At 37.7% G+C, this 20276-nt stretch overlaps 1 protein-coding gene across 7 annotated transcripts in view; it reads left to right on the plus strand.

Moving 5' to 3' along the window:
* Positions 1–6506: 6506 nt before the first annotated feature.
* Positions 6507–20276, plus strand: part of CLOCK (clock circadian regulator) — a 118726-nt gene continuing 104956 nt past the window's right edge. For 6 of the 7 annotated variants that reach the window (XM_045572470.1, XM_036415898.2, XM_045572489.1 and 3 more), the window contains exons 1-2: positions 6817–6961; positions 7849–7945. The gene's annotated coding sequence lies outside the window, so the exon portion shown is untranslated. Of the gene's footprint in view, positions 6649–6816; positions 6962–7848; positions 7946–20276 lie in introns of those variants that run through there. The other variant, XM_045572478.1, reaches the window with a different exon arrangement.

Below are 20276 nucleotides of genomic sequence, written 5' to 3' on the forward strand. Positions count from 1 at the left end.
CAAAAAACAAAAATCAAAGTCATGTAGATATTACAGTAAGTGATGGGGCTGGGATTTATTTTATTTATTATTTCCATCCCCATTTATCCTCCCTATACCCTCTTCCACTTCACCCACACCTTTCCCTCATTCGTCACAATCTCCACACTGGTGTCCATGTCTATGAATTCTTTTTTTTTCTTATTTGCACAATCCCCTTCACCCTCACCCCCATTGTCTGCTTCTCTCTATCTTTTCATATGTCTATTGGCCATCTGTGTGTCCTCTTTGGAGAAGTATCTATTCAGGTCCTTTGCTCATTTTTTAATTAGATTGTTTATTTGATATTGAGTTTTGGATATTAACCACTCGTCAGATATATCAGTGAATATGTTCTCCCATTCAGTGCGTTGTCTTTTCATTTTGTTGATGGGTTTTTTGCTGTGCCAAAAGTTTCAGTTTGATATGGTCCCATTTGTTTATTTTTTCTTTTGTTTCTCTTGTCTGAGGAGATATATCAGAAAAAAAATATTACTCTGAGATATATCAGAAAAAAATAGTATCCGAAATTTTACTGCCTATGTTTTCTTCTAGGATTTTTATGGTTTTGAGTCTAACCTTTAATTCATTTTGAGTTTATTCTGATGTACAGTGTAAGAAGATGGTCTAGCTTCATTTATTTGCATATGTCTATCTAATTTTTCCAACACCTTTGTATTTATTGATTAGACTATCTTTATCCCATTTTATGTTTTTGCCTCCTTCTCAAATATTAAATGACTATTAAGGTGGGTTTATTTCTGGGCCCTTTATTCTGTTCTATTGATCTATATGTCTGTTTTTAAGCCATGCTGTTTTGATTACTATCATTTTGCAATATAGTTTGATATCAGGTAGTGTGATTCCTCCAACTTTGTTCTTTTGTCAAGATTGCTGTTGCTATTTGAGATCTTTTGAATTTTGAATTATTTGTTCTAGTTCTGTGACATATGCCATTGGTTTCTTGATAAAACTTGCATTGAATTGCTTTGGGTAGTATGGATATTTTAATGATGTTAATTTTTCCTATCCATGAGTACAGTATATGCTTCCACTTATTTGTATCATCTTCAATTTCCTTATTCAGTGTCATATAATTTTCCAAGTATAGGCTTTTTATGTCTTTGGTTAAAATTTTTCCTAGTTATTTTATTCTTTTTTTAAGCAATTGTTAATGGAATTGATTGTTGTTTTATGATAGTCTATTATTGTTGTATAAAAATGCAATTAATTTCTGAATATTGATTTTGTATCCAGCTACTGAATTCATTGATCAGTTCTAGTAATTTTTTTGGTAGAATCTTTAGGGTACTTATACACATTTACAATTAATGACAATTTTACTTCTTCCTTTTTAACTTTTTGTTTCTTCTTGTTGTCTGATTGCTGTGGCTAGGACTTCCAGTGCTATGTTGAATAAGAGTGACGAAAGCAGACATCCCTGTCTTGTTCCCCATCTGAAGTGGAATGCTTGTAGTTTTTGCCCATTGAGTATAGTGTTGGCTGTGGGTTTGTCACAAATGGCCTTTATTATGTTGAAATATGTTCCCTCTATTCCCACTTTGCTTAGAGCAAGCATGTCAAACTTTGGCCTGTGGCCCGCATGCGGCCCACAATGATATTTTTGGGGCTCAGCCAATATAACGGTATGTAAGAAACGTTTTAATAAAAATTTCTTAATTTTTACAATATCCTGTTATACATAATTATTAACAATGAACTACAATACAATGTTAGCTAATGACTGATTACTAAAACCATGTTGCATTCATTTCCCTTACATGCTTTACGTACAGGCGCACCATTTCTCTCCACTATACTAGCAGCAAGTATTTTAGCAGCCGATTGCCACGTCATTAGTCCTGGACTGACTTGTTTGGTGTGCGCAACAGGAAATATTTCACTTTTGGAGAATAAGAAAAATAGGTTTATTGGTGTTACACTTATTAATTTAGCAGTTATTCAGTGTCTGGTAAGTTAATGTTCAAGAAAAAAATATTAGTTTTTATTAAAATGTTCTATTATTTTATGTTAATGATGACTCATTTATTTCAGCCCTTTGTATTCAGCACATCTCTATAGAAATAAGCCTATGTTTCTATGAAAATTGAAGCTTTTGTTTTTTTGCAGTCCACATAAACTTAAACCTTGTTTACTTGGCCATTGTTAGCCTTTGAGTTTGACTTGCTTGGCTTAGAGTTTTTATCATAAATGGACGTTGGATTTTATCAAATGCTTTTTCTGCATTTATTGATATGATCATGTAATTTTTATTCTTCATTTTGTTTATGTGATGTGTCACGTTTATTGTTTTGGGGGTATTGTACCAACTTTGCATCCCTGGAATAAATCCTACTAGATCATGGTGTATTGTCTTTTTAATGTATTGCTGGTTTACTAATATTTTGTTGAAGGTTTTAGCATCTATATTTATTAGGGGTATTGGCTTATAAGTTTCTTTTTTCGTTGTGTCTTTATCCAGTTTTGGAATTAGAATAATGTTGGCCTCTTAAAATGAGCTGTGAGTCTTTCCTCTTCTTGAAATTTTTGGAACAGTTTGAAAATGTTAGGTAAAAATAACCTGTAAAGCCATCTGGTCCAGGGCTTTTGTTTGTTGGAAGTTTTTTTATTACTGCCTCAATTTCACTAGTTGTAATCTGTCTGTTCAGATTCTCTGATTCTGCCTGATGTAGTTTTGGAAGATAGCATGTTTCTAGGAATTTATCCATTTTGTCCACATTGTCCAATTTGTTAGCATGGTTGGTTGTAACATTTTCTTACAATACTTTATATATCTTTGGTGTCAGTTGTTACTTCTTTCATTTCTGATTTTACTTATTTGGGTTCTTTTTTATTTTTCTTGATGAGTCTGTTTAAAGGTTTGTCAGTCTTACCTTTTCAAAGAACCAGCCTTTGGTGTAATTGATCTTTTGTATCACTTTTTTTAGGCTCTATTTTGTTTATTTCTTCTCTGATCTTTGTTATTTCCTTCCTTCGACACACTCACTCTGGTCTTTGTTAGCTATTCTTTTTCTAGTTTCTTTAAGTCTAAAATTAGATTGTTTATTTGAGCTTTTTCTTGTTTCTTGATATAGGCCTGTAACGCTATGAATTTTACTCTTTTAGGACTGCTTTCCCCTGTCCCACAGATTTTGGGTTATGTTCTCATTATCATTGTGTTCAGGGTATTTTTGATGTCTTCTTTGATGTCATTTTTTTCAATACAAATAAATCTATTATCAGATTGTAGATACAAAATAACTAGCCATTTACATACAATAAATATTAATATTAATTATTTCAGTAAAAATGATTTAAATGTAATATTACATGCAACAAACATTAATATTTCAAGAAAAAGATTTTAAATATAATATTATCAAAACTGTACTAAAATAGTATATCACAAAAGTTGTATAAAATATTAAAAATCTGCAAATAACAGGATTGCTTCTATTCTACAATAAAAAAATTTTTTCTCTGACTCTATTTTTGTTCATCAGTTTACGTTGCTCATTATAGTCCACAAATGAATGAGATCATGTGATATTTATCTTTCTCCGACTGGCTTATTTCACTTAGCATAATGCTCTCTAGGTCCATCTACGCTTTTCAAAATGGTAAGAGTTCATTTTTTTACAGCAGCATAGTATTACATTGTGTAGACGTACCACAGTTTTCTAATGCACTCGTCTACTGATGGGTGTTAGGCTATTTCCAAATTTTAGCTATTGTAAATTGTGCGGCTATGAACATAGGGGTGCATATATCCTTTCTGGTTTGTGTTTCTGATTTCTTGGGATATATTCCTATAAGTGGGATTATTAGGGAGTTCCATTTTTAATTTTTTTGAGGAAACTCCATACTATTCTCCACAGTGGCTGCACCAGTCTGCATTCCCACCAGCAGTGCCCGAGGTTTCTGTTTTCTCCGCATCCTCGCCAGTGCTTGTCATTTGTTGATGATAGCCATTCTGACAATTGTGAGATGGTACCTCATTGTCCTTTAGATTTGCATCTCTTGAGTAATTAGTGACTTTGAGCATATGTATCTTGGCCTTCTGTATGTCCTCTTTCAAAAAGTGACCTTTTAGGTCCTTTTCCCATTTTTTTGTTGGACTTTCTCCCTTTTGTTAAGTTGTATGAGTTCCCTGTAAATTTTGGAGATTAAACCCTTATTGAAGATAACATTGGCAAATATGTTCTTCCATGCAGTGGGCTTTCTTGTCATATGGTTGATGGTTTCCCAATGTGTTCTTTGTGTTATATCATTCTTTATCTCAGACTGTTCTTTTTTTCATAGTTACTGTATCTTTTTTCATGCTGTTGAACATCTTTACCATCATTACTCTGAACTCTGTTTCAGATAAACTTCTTATCTCTGCTTCATTTATGTCTTCTTCTGAAGAATTCTCTAGTTCTTTCATTTGGAGGTTGTCTCTGTCTCCTCATTGTTAATCCATCATTGCTTAGTATCTTGTTATTTGACCTTTTTTTCTGTTTTCTTCTTGTTATTGGTATAAAGTTTCATACCATTGTGGTTAGAGAAGATGCTTGTTATCAGTCTTCTTAAACGTATTGAGAACTTGTTTTGTGTCCTAACATGTAATCTATTCTAGAAAACATTCCATGACACTTGAAAAGAAAGTATATTCTGCTGATTTGGGTGAAATGCTCTGAACATATCAATTAAATCCATTTGATCTAGTGTGTCATTTAAAGCCACTATAGCCTTGTTGATTTTGTCTAAAATATCTATCCATTGATGTCAATGGAGTGTAAAAATTCCCTACTATAACTGTATTACTGTCAATCTCTCCTTTTATGTCAAGATTTGCTTTACATATTTAGGTGCTCCTACGTTGAATGCATAAATGTTTACAGGGATATACCCTCCTGTTGGATTGCTCCCTTTATCATTATGCAGTTTCCTTCCACCTAATCTGTCACCATTTTGCATCCAATAAGTCTGATCAGCTGTCCCACTTGCCTTTCATCACACAGTATGCTATATTGCCTCTATCAAGACATCATCTGGGGGAATCAGTTGGGAAGGGAGTTTTAAATGCTCAGTTTAAATAATAACAAGGCATACAAGAAGGAATGAACCGAATATTTTAATTACATGAATCGTTTAAGTTAAGGATTTATGTGGGGTGGGGAGCAAATTTAGGATCTATGGGACTATGAGGCAGGATTTTGGTTTTAGGGAAAAGTGGAATCTGGAAGTTGGAAAAGTTATTACAAACATGACAGTTTTATTCTTGGAGAGAATATGAAGAGAAAGAATATGGCTGTGAACTGAATCATGGGAAATGTTCACTTAGTACCAGAGGACTGGCAGAAAGAAAAAAAAAAAGAGGATTATCAACGGGTCTTGGTAAATGATTAAATACAGAAAGTGAGAGAGGAAGGAGTAAAAGGTGAACATGATTTGATCCTGGTGACTAAGAGGACAATGAAGCCATTAAAAAGGGCAAAGGTATTTTTGAAGATACGTGCTCTGGACGATGCGGAATATGAGGAGGGCTCACTTTCTCTAGGATGAAATCCAGACTGCACATCCTAGGAAATGCATTTAAACCCTCCTGATAAGGTAGGATGCTTCCTTTTTTGCTGCCAGTATCAGGGTTCATGATCACCAGTGACAGATCTCCATACTTGAGTGATGGCTAAGAGAGAATTCAGAGCCAAGTCTCAAATACAAGCAGACGTTTGTGTAGAAAGTCGCCGGGGAGAAGTGAGCCAGCGGGGCCACCTGGGATTAGGAAACAAGTTCCAGAAGCAAAAGAAGGGTGAGGACTAGGGTTAAAGGCCAGGTGAAAAACTCCAAATGCACGCCTGTGGACCTTCTCCTGCCTCCCTCCAGCCAGGGGCTTCGGCCCCATCTCCCAGGCCTACCCGCTAATGAGAAGCGACCCAAGACTTGCTGCCCTGGGAGAGGGGTCAAGGCTGTGTCTTTAGAAGTCCATTCAGTCTTCTCAAAGCCCCTCTCCCAGCTCCGGGAGCGAGGCCGCCGGAGGAGGAAATAAGTCTTCCCCGGCTCTTGCAAAGCAATCTCCGTTTTAGGGTAGAGAGGGACCCCTCTCTGACCTCCGGATCCTCCATCGGGCAGGAAGCTCCTTCTCCTCCTAGGCGCGCCCGGCGCCCAGGGTGGAAGCCAGAGTGGCCGCGACCTAACGTGACGCTCCCCGGCCGGCCGCACCCTCCCCGGCCGGGCCCCGCCTTCTCCTCCCCCCCCCCCCCCCCCCCCCCCCCCCGGCTTTCCAGTAACTGGTGCGCCGGGAAGAGCGCGCCAGGAAGGTCCCGGCTCTCCTCCGTCCCGGGCGGCGGTACACACACCGGAGTCCCCGGGGAGCGGGAGTCTCCTCCGCAGCCCGGGATCCCCCTCCGCGCCCCTGCGATGCCCCGCGGGGCGGCGAGCGGCCAGCGCAGCGAGCCGCGCCGGGGAAAGCGAGAGTGAGGGGAGGGGCGTCGGCCCCGGAGCCGCGGGGTCACCGACCACGCATGCGCCGGGAGGGAGCGCAATCACAGGCTCCGCCGGCGGCGGCGGCGGCGGCCCGGAGGAGGAAACCCCCGGCGCGGGAGCGCGCGCGGAGGGAATCTGGCCGCCGAGGCGTGCGCGCTCCCGGTGAGTGGCGCCCCGGCGGGTGGGCCCGGGGCCTGACGTCCGCGCGCCGGCTCGCCCGCGCGGCGCATGCGCGCTCCCGGGGCCGGTGGAGGAGGGGACGGCCGGGAGGGAGGGGGAGGCGGAGCGGGCGGCCGTAGCGGTGACTGTCTCGGGGGTGGGCTGGGGACGCCGCTCACAGCCCCAGGTGCGGCCCGCGCCGGGAGCCGCGGAGTGAGCCGGAGGCTGCGGGGCCGGTGGTGCCGCGTCCGCGCGGCCGGACTCCCAGGTGGGGGAGGGAAGAAGCCGGAGCCGCGGCCGGCCAGCCGGCCACACGGTGAGGGCGCGGGGCAGGCGAGGGCGCGGGGCGCGGGGCGCGGGTGTGTGTGTGGGGTTGGGGGGCGGCGGCCGAGGCAGAGCCTGGCGGGAGCCGAAGCTCAAGTTGTGACGGTCGCGGTGGAGTGTTTTTTGTTTTTTTTCTCCCCTTCCCTGGGAGTTGGGGCGGAGGCCCACCCTGTCTGCGGGGCCCTCCGGGGCCGCTGGGGTTACCTGCGGGGCAGGGGCGGGATTGGGGTGCGCGGCGGGGCCGGGCGGCGGGTGCGCCTAGCGGGGCCGGGGCCGATCCCGGCGGCCGAGCGGGCAGCCGGGGGAAGCGGGAGACGCAGCGCCGCCGCCGGGCTGTTGCCTGGGACCCGCTAGGCCTTGTGACCCACTTTATTCCTGTCACAACTTGGGCACGTTTGGAGCGGCGCCCAATGGGGCGCCGGGGCGGCCGGCGCCCTCCCGGCCCGCGCGCGCGCCGCCGTCCGAGCGCCCGGCGCCGCCGCCCCGGGGCCGGTCCCGTTAGTGGTCGCGGTTCCGGACTCGGACCCTGGGGAGCGGGGCGCCGGGCTTCGGGCTGGGGCGCCTGCACGGGTTCGAGGGCTCCCGAGGCGGCGCGGGGTCCTCTTTCCCCGATGCCAGCGGGCGGGCGGGCGTCCCTGCAGCGGGGCCGGCGCCCCGGGCCCCGGGGGGAGATTCCCTCCACGTCGCGCCGAGGGGCCGGTCCTCCGGGTGTGTGTTGCTGTCAGGAGCCCTGTCCGTGCCCAGGAGAATCCCTAGAGGGGAGAGGCCGGCCTCTGGCCGGGCAGGTGGAGGATCCGGCCAGGGGGTGGCTTCTTGTTGTCAGTGTGCCGCAGTGTGCGACTGCGAGGCTATCTAAACAATCACCTTCTTCTTTTGCAGTAAAAGAAAAAGCACAAGAAATAAAGAAACTTTTACTGACATTGTTGACTATCACGCCGCCGATACCCCAAGTCCCCCCCCACCCTCCCCAAAAAAGGTAATTCATTTCACTTGAAGATTGCATTCTGATGTGTAGTTAGTTTTAAGAGGAGGAAATAGTGGAATGTGTTTTCCCTCTGTCTGGTTGAAAAACAAACGTTCTAAAAAGGATGTCATTTAGATAATGAGTTTGCTTTCTCGGAAAGTTATCCTTTGGGACAGCTCAGATCTGGTTCGTTTTAAACGAACTCAGGTGTTCAGTTGTTGACTCAATAGAACACTATTGAAGGTTAAGCCTGAAGAAAGATGGTGAAAGTTGTGGTGGAACTAATCATGATTTGTTGTTGGGGGGGGGGGGGGGGGGGGGGGGAAGATAAGGAAGCTTTCTGTGTACCCACATGGAAAGATTTCCAAAGCATGTTGTAAAGTGTGGGGTGGGCGAGACACAGCAAGGTGTAGGACAGTGAGTGATATGCTACTTTGTGTGTTAAGGGAGCGGTGGAATGTGAATATGCTCTGTGCTTGCTTTTCTAAAGAAAAAGGAACTCTGGGGAAGAGACTTAAAACTAATAGCGATGGAGGAGAGGCAGAAGCAGTAGACTGATGAGGGGAGGATGAGAAATGAGATGTATACCATTTTAAAAATATTTGTGACTGTATTATGGGTTCATAAGCTAGATGAAACAAAAATCCTGACCCCCAAAGTAATTTTTGCCTGCTTGTCTCTCTTCCCTAATTTATGATGATTTTGGCCTTTTCCATACGACTGCTTTTAATATTTTTTAGGAAAATAAACCAAATTGGAAAAGTTTAGAATAAGTTTGGCTATTTATACATTCGTTTTTAAGATGTTGGAGTCACAAACTTTCAACTTTTAAAGATGTTTATTCACATTTTGCTTTGCTAAACATGTAATGACATTTACATTTGGCATTATGGCTGGATAATGCTGTTTTCAGATTAGTTTTTTGTCCCCCCTCCTTTTGTTTCAGGAGTCACAGTTGTATAAAATTTTACTTTTAGTGTTTTTTTGTTTGTTTTTTTAACTCAATAATTGTCATGACAAAACAGTTGGAAAGATAAATACTCAAAATGATAGAACTGATTGTCCAGTGTAGTTTGCTTTTCAGATTGGGAAACTTTTTTATCTAAAGGAAATAAGACATGAGCCTCAGTAAAATATAATTTGTGTGTGTGTGTGTGTATGTGTGTGTGTGCGCGCAATTCTTAATAAAAACTAAAACTGAGACAGTATTCTGGTGGTGCAAAAAAACAATTTTATGACTTACAGTCTGTTGTAAACATTGTATTAAGTTTTTTTGTTTTTGTTTTTTAGCTCTGCCAGCCTCACCTTTCAAATTAGCTTAAATTTGAAGAGAGGATTTGCTATTAGAGAGAATGGACATAATTTTGAGGGGCGGGTTCTCGGCTCACTCTGGTGGCTAATATTGTATAATCGAAGCAATGAGTGTTGAATAGTGGGTGACAGTTGCTATGAGCATTTCTGTTTCTTTACCAATATTCTACTTATTTTATAGGATAGAGTGATTGTTATTTCTGTTTGATCTGTAAGTCTCTAGTAGTCTAAAATGGCATTAATTTTTTCTTTTGAATTCCATGTAGAGCTATTTAATCTTTTTGAAAAGATAAAATTAACATTTTAGAATTTTAATATTATATAAGTTGATAGTCTTGAAAAATTAAAACAATAGTGTAATACATGGGTGAGCAAAAGTAGGTTTATGATTGAGGAAGAGAAATGCAGTTTACTTTTGTATTATTCATTTATTTTTTAATTATTTTCCATATGGACAACGGTAGATGTACTTTTGCCCACCCCTGTATAATAAATGAAAACCTGCTTTGCACAATTCAACTTCTCACTCCCCTCCCCAGAGATAACTGCTGTTTACACTGTTATATAACCATACATATATGTGTATATTTAATCCTCACCCAGGGATATGTTCATTGACTTTAGAAGGAGGGAGGGGGAAGGGAGGAAAGGAGAGAAAGAAACATCCCATGTGAGAGAGAAACATGGATTGGTTGTCTTTCCGAAACCCACACCTAGGTATGTGTGCCCTGACGGGATTTGAACCCAAAACCTTTCTGTGTATGGGACTCCCTAACCAAATGAGCCACACTGACCAGGGCCCTTATATATATATATTTACTGTGCATTTTCAAATATAGACTTTTCAAATTGGAATTGTCTTGATTAATTATTGGTCTACCATTTATGTCTCTTGTGGGCTATGCTACTACCCACAGGACAGGGAAATGATTTGGAGTATGTCAGAAAGTTTCACGTATGATTTACACCTTAGGACATACACATCTTTTTACTTGCGAGGAGTTAATTTGGGGTGCATTGGCAGAGTTTGCAGTGAGGTCACTGATATGAGCTTTGGTGTAGATTAGGGGTGTCGAACTCAATCAGAGAAGGGGCCAAAATCTAAAATCCAGCCTAAATCGCGGGCCGAATGGTTTACTGAACAGTCATAAACTGTCATTGTGATGGAAACGCAGCGGAGTGCAGTGATGACAGCGCTGTGCGGGCCACATTGCAAGGCCTGGCGGGACGGATTTGGCCCACGGGCCTTGTGTTTGACACGTGTGGTGTAGATTGAATTTAGGAGAAGTACTTGAATTCCATAGTTTTTATAGGATTCTAGAGTCTACCTTCTAGGGTTTTCACCTGGCCAAGAGCTCACAGATTAAAAGCTGATTTTATTCTCCTGTACTTGTAGACCACTAGAAAGTCCCAAGATTACATCAGCCTCTCCAGGTCCCCTGAAGTGCTCTGGGGCAGACTCTGTCCTTAACTAAGAGACATTGTTGACTTGGATGGAAGGAATCTGGCCTTTGAAGGGGAAAGGGAAGAAGAGGTCTTTGGAAAGTTTGTGCTTAACAGCAGACAATACTATGCATACCCCTACCCAGCCACTATTTTCCTTTCAGAGAGAACACTACTTTATTTTTATAGTTCCAGAAGGTTTTTGTTTTTAGACCAAGCTACAATGAATTACTAAGCTTTAATTCTTTTTAGGTGACAGGATCTGCAGAAAGTTCAGAGTATTAATCAAGACTCTTTACTAAGTTATGTGAGATACATAGAAAGAAGAGTATAATTGACTCTGTCCTCAGTGGGTTTGAAATCTAGTAGGGTTAAGTGAGCATGTACTTATTGATTATAACACAATATTGATATGATAGATTCCAAAATAAAAAACATATACAAGGTTTGTAAAGGTGAGACTTTTTCCATCTTTTTTGTGGGGGGGATATAAATTAGGAAGTTAATTCTGTCAGTCAACTATTGTCTGTCATCTAGTATTACAGGCAGTGTTAGTATTAAAAGTAAATTGTTTCTTCCTATCATATTTCCTTTTGTCAAAGCACGTATTTAATGTACCTTCTTCCTTACATTTTAACTTCCAGTGCTGTGTCAAATAAAAATATTTTATTTTAAATATTTTAAACTATGAGGGCAAACAACATAGTAAAAAATCAATCATCGTCCCACATTAGAGCAAAACTGTTATTGTTTGTGTCTATTTCCTTCCAGTTCTCAGATGCCTAAAGTAAAATCTTTAAGTGTAGTTTTTTTTTTTTAGCCACTGCACCAATGAACATTGCTTTTTCTCCTTTTCTGAATATAAAATTCTAGATGGAGTTGTATGAATTATTTATATAATACTTTTAAGTGTCAGAGCAATTAAATCTTAGGAATTAAGTATAATTATTATAATGACATTAGTATTTATAGTTGCCAGGCTGACGGAACCTACTAGTTCATGAATCTGTGCACCAGACCTCTAGTAGACACATAATGTTCAAAATGGACTCATAATACATCTGTTGTAGTGCAACGTACTCTATTCACTTAACAGTGAATCTTGAACATTTTTATGTTAATATATTAATATCTATGTAGTCTCCATGTAATTTACTGGTCTTTTTCTGTTGAACACTTAAAATTTTTTTTAACTTTTAAAATAATGATGTCACTTTTAGAAGTGACAGCATTAGTCATTATCAAGTAGAGTTGATACTTGATAAAAATTTCAACATGATAATATTCAGAAGAATTAGAATTCAAGTAGAATGATACTATATTAGTTTCAGGTTAAACAAATTTTGTGCTGTTTTAAAAAATAGTCACAATTATATAATAAGTTATTAAATAATGACTCATAATAACGAATCTCAGATTTTTTTATAATAGTGTATTTTCTTTCTAAAGTATGTTTTATTTTGAATTATATTAAATTAAACTTGCATTGCAGAAGTATAAATCATTTAGATAGTGCTCTTGGACAAGCCTTCTAATCTAAGTAATGTAGGAGTCTATAAAACAGTCTGCATTAAAAATATGAGCTATCCCATTTTTTACAGTAGTTTAAGGTCAGTAGAGAGGTTTTGATTGCTTCCAAACATTTCCTTAAAAGGAAAATCTAATTACCAAGAAAGAATCCTGTGTCATCCAAAGAATTGACATCAGCTTTGTAACAGGATTTCGGTGATATTTTATTATCATAGTCTTAAAGTTTAGTGCAATAGTTTTAATGTCTTGTCTATTTTTGGAAATTACACATTTTCTCAGGTTTTTATGATTACTTTTGATAGTGACTGCCTTTTACTTTATCTTTCGTAATGAAACTAGGGAACTTTTAGATATTTATTATTCCTTGTATTCTCAAAGACCTGACCAGATGGTTAAAATATCTGGTTTCATTCTAAATAAAATGTATTATTTATAATAATAGAGATAAAGTAATTTAACAAGATCTTAATTATATTTATAGCATGGTGTGGTGATTAAGAATATAGGGCTAAAGGTAGCCTACTTATTGTAGAATCCAAATCCTGGCTCTTCTGCTTACATGAGCTTGGACAAATATTACCTTAATTTTTCATTTATAAAATGAAGATATTTTTAGTTCATAATCTGTGAGGATTAAATGAAACAATACATGCAAATTTCTTAGAACAGTGAGCATTTATTACATGGTTAAGTGTTCAGTGTTAGTCATTATTCCTTGTTTCATTACTTTTATAGTGTGTATCAAACAGGGCTCTTTTCCTTTGGGGAAGGGGGACCACAATTTAAACGTATTTAAGTAAGTTGGCTTAGGATTTTGTATTTACAGAGAGAGTTTGGGAGTACTTGACCTTTCCCATGATGCATGGTATTGTATGTTTTTTTGAGAACCCTTTGCCAAGTAAAGTTTTGGTTCACAAAACTGATGTCTGTTGAAACTGAAATTTTAATTGAAATGATATTAGAAGTTATTAAAGACCCTCACCCCCCAAATTAAAATGAAAACTGTTAGGATTTAACTTTTTACAATTTTAACATATTGTTTAATAGAAATTCCACAAATATTTATTAGAAGCAAGAGGCAATATGAAGGGAACATTAGTTAATGGAAAAAAACTATTTCCAACTCATAATTTTTGTCTCCATCAGAAATGGTGACAATATAATGTAATTGTAATTATAAGGGTCTTAGTTTCACCAGTAGAGTTTATTGTATGAAATATGTTTGTACTGTTTGTCTTCTTTTTAAACTTGATCATATTCTATTTTTCTGTAAGTCTGATACTTTGTGCAAGATGATCATTATTAAAAATTATAATCTGATTTTTTTCTTTTGAAAACTAGATTTGTGGTTTTATAAAAATGAGTCTTGCTCCTTGGAAAAGAGTTACAGTACCAAAACCCACAAAAATAATCTGTGAAAAACATAACTTAAAATCTTAAGAATAAATTCTATTAATATATTCTTTAGCATATTCTAAGGCATTTGTATATGTATGCACATGTTATAGCTTTACAGTAAGTAGAATATTTGCAGTTTTATAAACTAGGTTTTCTCTCATGTTTTCTGGATGTTTTTGCTTATGACTAAAAAGCTATTCATTGTTTTTATCTACAATAGTTTTAGTCTTTTACTTTGAGTATTTAGTTCATTTACATTTTTTACTGATAATAGTTGAGTTCGTAACTACCATCCACTTTGATTTCTCTTTGAGTCATCTGTTTTGCATTCTTTTTTATGCTTCTTGTTTTTTTACTTGTGTTAAAAAAATTATTTTTATCTTGTTTTTTTCCACTATTAGCTTGTTAGTTATATATTACTGTATCTTTAATAGCGACCCCAGAAATTACAAAGCATTCATAGTATAATGTAAATTACTACTTGTACCGATCCCCAATAATGCCAATTCCTTACACTTTAATTCCTACTCCAGTCTTTTGTATTATCATTCTGCATTTTATTTATACACTAGAGGCCTGGTGCACAAAATTCGAGCATGGGTAGGATCCCTAGACTTGGCTAATGATCAGGGCCGATTAGGGCCTTCCTTCCCTGGATGCTGGCTGGGACCTTCCTTTGTTCTGTGCTGCCCCGTTGTGGTCAGTGCACATCATAGTGAGCGATCGAATTCCTGGTCTCCTGGGGTCTCCTGGTTGAACTCCTGAGAGGACACTTTGCATATTAGCCTTTAATATATATAGATATTTTAAACTCTAGAAAAAAAATTATTAGTTTGGTTTTGAATAGGTCATTTTTGTTCATATTTACCCTATCTAGAGCTTTTCCTTTCTATATTTCTGTGTTTCTATCTGGATTAAAAATTTTTTTTTTTTTTTTTTTTTCTGGATAGCTTCCTTTAGTATGTATTTTAATACTGGCCTACCTACTGGCAATATTTTTATTTTTTGTTTGTCTGAAAATATCTAAATTTCACCTTTTTTGAATAATATTTTCACTGGATATAGAATTCTAAGTTGGTAGTTACCATCTTCATTTTAAAAAACGTTTCATTGTCTTCTGGCTTTCTGTTGAAGTTAGTTACCAGTTTTATTGGAAATAATATATCAACTTGTAGTCTTGCTGAGAATAATGTCTTTGTGTTTCTTTGGCAACTTTTTAAGACTTTCTCTTTTGCCTTTTTTTTTTTTTTTTTGGTAGTTTAAATATGTGTTGAGGTGTGGTTTGTAAATATTTTGCTTTATGCTCATAGAGGTTTTTGAATCTATAGCTTGATGCTTTTTAGTTTTGTAAAGTTCTCAATCATTACCACTTAAATTATTGCTTCTACTTTTTCTCCTTTATGTATTCTAATTTTAAAAAATTGTTACACACAATGATCATGTTCCATGTCTCTTAAGGTTTTTTTTCCCTCATATACTTTAGTTTGGGTATCTTCTATTGACCTATTTTCCAGTACACCAAAATTGTCTTTTTTGTCCAAACCTATCTATTGTGTTCTTAATATTACATTGTAACATTGAGTTCTAGAATATACATTTAATCCTATTTTAGAGATTTTTTTAATAGACTCCATTTCTCTTAAACATATTGATTATAGTTATTTAAATGCTTGTCTATTCATTTCAATATCTGTATTATCCATTGGTTTACTTAACATTGTTTTTCTATTGGTTATTGGTCATGTGGTTGTATGTTTTTTTAAATTTTATTTTACTTTATTGTTTAAAATATTACATATAATAGTACATATATCTCCCCTTTCCCCCCATTGACCTTCCCCCAGACTCCCCTACCCCTGTTGCATGCCCTCATCTCCCCCCCCTCCCCCTCCAGTGTCTTGTGTCCATTGGTTGTGCTTATATGCATGCATACATGTCCTTTGGTTAATCTCTTCCCCCCCCCCCCCCCCGCCCCCCATCAGCACAACACTCCCCAGGCTTCCTGCTATAATTTGACAATGCTTTATTGCCTCTGTATCTATCTTTTTGTCCATGGGGTTATAATGTTCTTTATTTTTCATAAATGAGTGAGATCATGTGGTATTTTTCTTTCATTGCCTGGCTTATTTATTTCACTTCAGTTCCATCGATGCTGCTGCAAATGGTAGGAATTTCTTCTTTTTTATGGCAGCATAGTATTCCATTGCATAGATGTACCATAGTTTTACAATCCACTCATCTGCTGATGGACACTTAGGCTGTTTCCAAATCTCAGCCATGGTGAATTATGCTGCTGGGAACATAGGGGTGCATATGTCCTTTCTGATTGGTGTTTCTGTTTCCTTAGAATATATTCCTAGAAGTGGGTTTACTGGGGCAAATGGAAGTTCCATTTTTAGTTTTTTGAGGAAACTCCATACTGTTCTCCACAGTGGCTGCACCAGGCTGCATTCCCACCAGCAGTGCAAAAGGGTTCCTTTTTCTCCGCATCCTGGCCATCACTTGTTTGTTAATTTGTTGATGATAGCCATTCTGACAGGTGTGAGATGGTACCTCATTGTCGTTTTGATTTGCATCTCTCAGATGATTAGTGACTTTAAGCATGTTTTTGTATGTCTCTTGGCCTTCTGTCTTGAAAATATTCTATTTAGGTCTGTTGCCCATTTTTTATTGGATCATTTATCTTCCTTCTATTAAGTTGTATGAGTTCCCTGTAAATGTTGGAGATTAAACCTTTATCAGTGATAACATTTGCAAATATATTCTTCCATATAGTGGGCTTTCTTATTATTTTGTTGATGGTTTCTTTTGTGGTTGTATGGTTTTATCTCTTCACATGTTTGCTAAGTTTTTCAAGAAATGTGCCCATTTTATCTAAGTAATTGACTTTATTGATAATGTTGTTTATAATATTCTTTTATTCTTTAAATAGCTTTAGAGTTTATAATGAGCCTAAATTATAATCTAAAGAGACTCAATATCATTTTTAATATTGGTAATTTATGTCTTCTTTTCCCCTGGTCAGTCTAAAGATTTATCAACTTTATTAAGGTTCTCAAAGAATTGGTTTAATAGGTAATCCGTTTTTTCTTTTTTTAAAAAATTTACTTATTTTTGCCCTGATCATTTTTTCCTCCTTGCCTTTTCCAGCTATCTTCTTCTTGCTTTCCTTCTTCAATCTTTTAAAACTGTTTATTTATTTATTTATTTATGGATGACACTATTATGGGATGTTCCCCATTTCCCCCTCCTTTGCCTACATCTTCCCAGCCCTCTATCCCTTCCTTCACCATACTGTTGTCTGTGTCCATGGGCTATGCATATATGTTCTTTGGTTGATCTCTTAACCTTTTATTGGGTTCCATAAAGTCCCCTCCCCTCTGTCATTTATTGGTTTGTTCCATATGTTCATGCCTCTGGTTCTATTTATTTTGTCAGTTTATTTTGTTCATTAGATTCCACATATAAGTGAGATCATATGGTATTTATCTTTTCTGACTAGTTTATTTGGCTTAGCATTATAATCCCCAGGTTTATCCATACTGTCACCAAGTGTAAAATTTCTTTCTTTTTTATAACCACTTAATATTCCATTGTGTAAATGTACGACAGCTTTTATTATCCATTCATCTACTGATGGGCACTTGGGCTGTTTCCAGACCTTGGTTATTGTAAATAATGCTGCTATGAACATAGGGGTGCATATATTATTTGATTGGTGTTTCGGGATTCTTAGGATATATTGCCAGAAAAGGGATAGCCGCGTCAAAAGGCAGTTCTATTTTTAATTTTTTTTAGGAATCTCCATACTGTTTCTTCTGACTTTTATTTCCATTTTTTTTCCCACCTTACTTTGGGATTTTGCTTTCTTTTTCTATTAAATTAGAAACTGAGGTAATTGATTTGTGATTCTCCTGTTCCTTGCCCCATATATGTGTGTTATGAGCTTTCTTCTAAGTACTACTTGCAAGTTTTAATCTATATTTTTATCAAGTTCAAAATGCTTTATTATATCCTTTTTTACATCCTCTTTGGTCTATAAATTATTTAGAAGTGTTCTATTTAGTTTCAAAATTTTTGAGGACTCCCCAGAGATCTTTTTGTTGTTTTTAAGTTCATTCAGTTGTGATGGAAGAACATACTTGATATAACTTGGAACCTTTTAGATTTTTTGAGTTATTTTATGGCCCAGACTATGGACTGTTTTAGTAAATGTTCTATATGTACTTGAAAAGAATGTGTATTCTGTTGTTTTTAGGTGGAGTGTTCTATAAATGTCAGGTATGTCAAGTTGTTTGTTTTGTTTATGCTTTGTAGTTTTTGATTGTCTGATATTGTGGATTAAAAAAACAAAATAATGCCAGCATTGCCAAATATGTTCTGCCAGGGGGGGTTTCACTTTTTCTTCTAAGGCAGTGGTTCTCAACCTTTCTAATGCTATGACCCTTTAATACAGTTCCTCATGTTGTGGTGACCCCTAACCATAAGATTATTTTTGTTGCTACTTCATAACTGTAATTTTGCTACTGTTATTAATGATAATGTTTTCTGATGTTCTTAGGCGACCTTGCCAGTGGTTCTCAACCTGTGGGTCGCAAAATTACAGTTACGAAGTAGCAACGAAAATAATTTTATGGTTGGGGGTCACCACAACATGAGGAACTGTATTAAAGGGTCGAGGCATTAGAAAGGTTGAGAACCACTATTCTAAGGAGATAGAATAGGGAGCCAGTCACCTTAATCTATGTGGAGCCTGGCTTGCTATTTTAATGGCTTGATGGTACTCTCCCTCTACTTTGCCTTATGAATGGGGTGTAGCTTTCCAGGACTTTCAGTTCAAAGCTTTATGGTCTTTATCTCACTAGCATTGCCAAAAGTGGGAACATTTACTTGGTTTTACAAAGTTTTTCAATTAATGATTTATTCTTATCCTGTACAGGTTTAAAATTAAGCAAATGTTCTTTGAGTGATGCTAGCCTTGAGCTTGAAGCCCCATCAATCTCCTAACTTTGTTTCTCCTGTCCTGTGTGAACAAAAGATCTCCTGGCTTCTTCCTTCCTAGCAGCAATGTTCTGTACAAGCCAAGTCTCAGTTCTCAGCCTCCAGCCTGTGCTCATGATGTGGAAATAACCGCTGGGGAAAAACAATTACAGATCATCTAAACACCTTTAAAAGATATCTTCTTCCATGAAGTTTACACATTCTTGTTTCCCATGCTACCACATCTCTCTGTCTTTAAAAATATGATATTTATAATTTATTTAGGTTTTTTTTTAAGCTCTCCATAATATTATTAGCCTTCTGTTAACTATCCTACTTGGATGTGGACAATTCCTTGTTATTTTTTAAAAGCTGCTCAGAATACTGTTTTTATGAGCTATTTTGTATTGATATTTTTCTCTTAGGTTTTAAATAGTTGGATTTTAGTTTTTGACATAGTATACTTTTTAAACATCAGATTTATTGAGGATATTTTATATATGCTAGAAGTCACTCCCTGTAAATATACAGACTGAGTTTTGACAAACATACATTCTTATAAACACTACCACAGTTAAGATACAAAAACTTTCTATTACCCTAGAAGTTCTTTCACTAATCTGTGTTCTGTTAAGTTGGTCATTTAAATACTTTCTTTTGTGAAGTGTCTGCTCAAATCCTTTGTCCAATAAAGAAATTGTGTGCTTAAAAAAAAAAAAAAAAAAAAAAAAAAATATATATATATATATATATATATATATATATATATATATAATATTGAGATACGAGGTTTTTTCTTTAATACATCCTGGTATGAGGCCTTTATCAGTTATTTGAATTGTGAAAATTACCTTCCAAACTATGGCATCCCTATTTTATTTTTTAATAGTGTCTTTGAAAAGTTTTTAATTTTCATGTAACCTAGTTTATTAGTTCTTTTATGCTTCTTATTTTTTGTGTCCTAGGAAATATTTTCCTACCACAAAATTTTTTCTTATGTTTTATTATAGAAGCTTTATAGTTTTAAATTCTTTAAGTCTATGATTCATTTCAAATTAATTTTTATATGTGGTATTAAGAAAGGATTGCTATTCTTTAAAAAATACTTTTTTTTCCACATAGATATATAGTTGTCTCAGCATCATTTGTTGAAAAAAGACTATACTTTCGCCATTAAATTAATTACCTTATCACTTTTATAAAAAATCAACCATACATGTGTAGGTCTTCTTTTGAACTCTATTTTCTATTTTATGTAATGAACTGGATGTCCATCCTTACATGAAAACCTAAATGTCTTGGTCACTTTAACTTTAAATCTGGTAGTGGAAGTTATCCAATTTTGTGCTTCTTTTTAAAATTGTTTTGGCTTTTTAGGTTTCCTTTATTTAATATGAATTTTAAAGTTAATTTGTCACTATATATAAAAGCTAGAGGCCCGATGTGAGAGTAGGCCTTCCTTCCCCCAGCTGCCGTCACCGGCTTCTCTCTGGCACCCAGGACCCAGGCTTTCTTGTGGCCCTAGCTTCGTATTACACTTTTTTAATTATAGATAGACTAGAGGCCTGGTGCACAAAAATTTGTGCACGCGGGGTGGGGGTGGGGGGATGTCTGTAAGCCCAGCCTGCACGCTTTCACAATCCAGGATCCCTCAGGTAGGGTCCAGTCCCATCGCAGCATG

Source organism: Pipistrellus kuhlii, unplaced genomic scaffold (assembly GCF_014108245.1).
Source record: "Pipistrellus kuhlii isolate mPipKuh1 unplaced genomic scaffold, mPipKuh1.p scaffold_m20_p_1, whole genome shotgun sequence".
Classification (NCBI taxonomy): Eukaryota; Metazoa; Chordata; class Mammalia; order Chiroptera; family Vespertilionidae; genus Pipistrellus; species Pipistrellus kuhlii.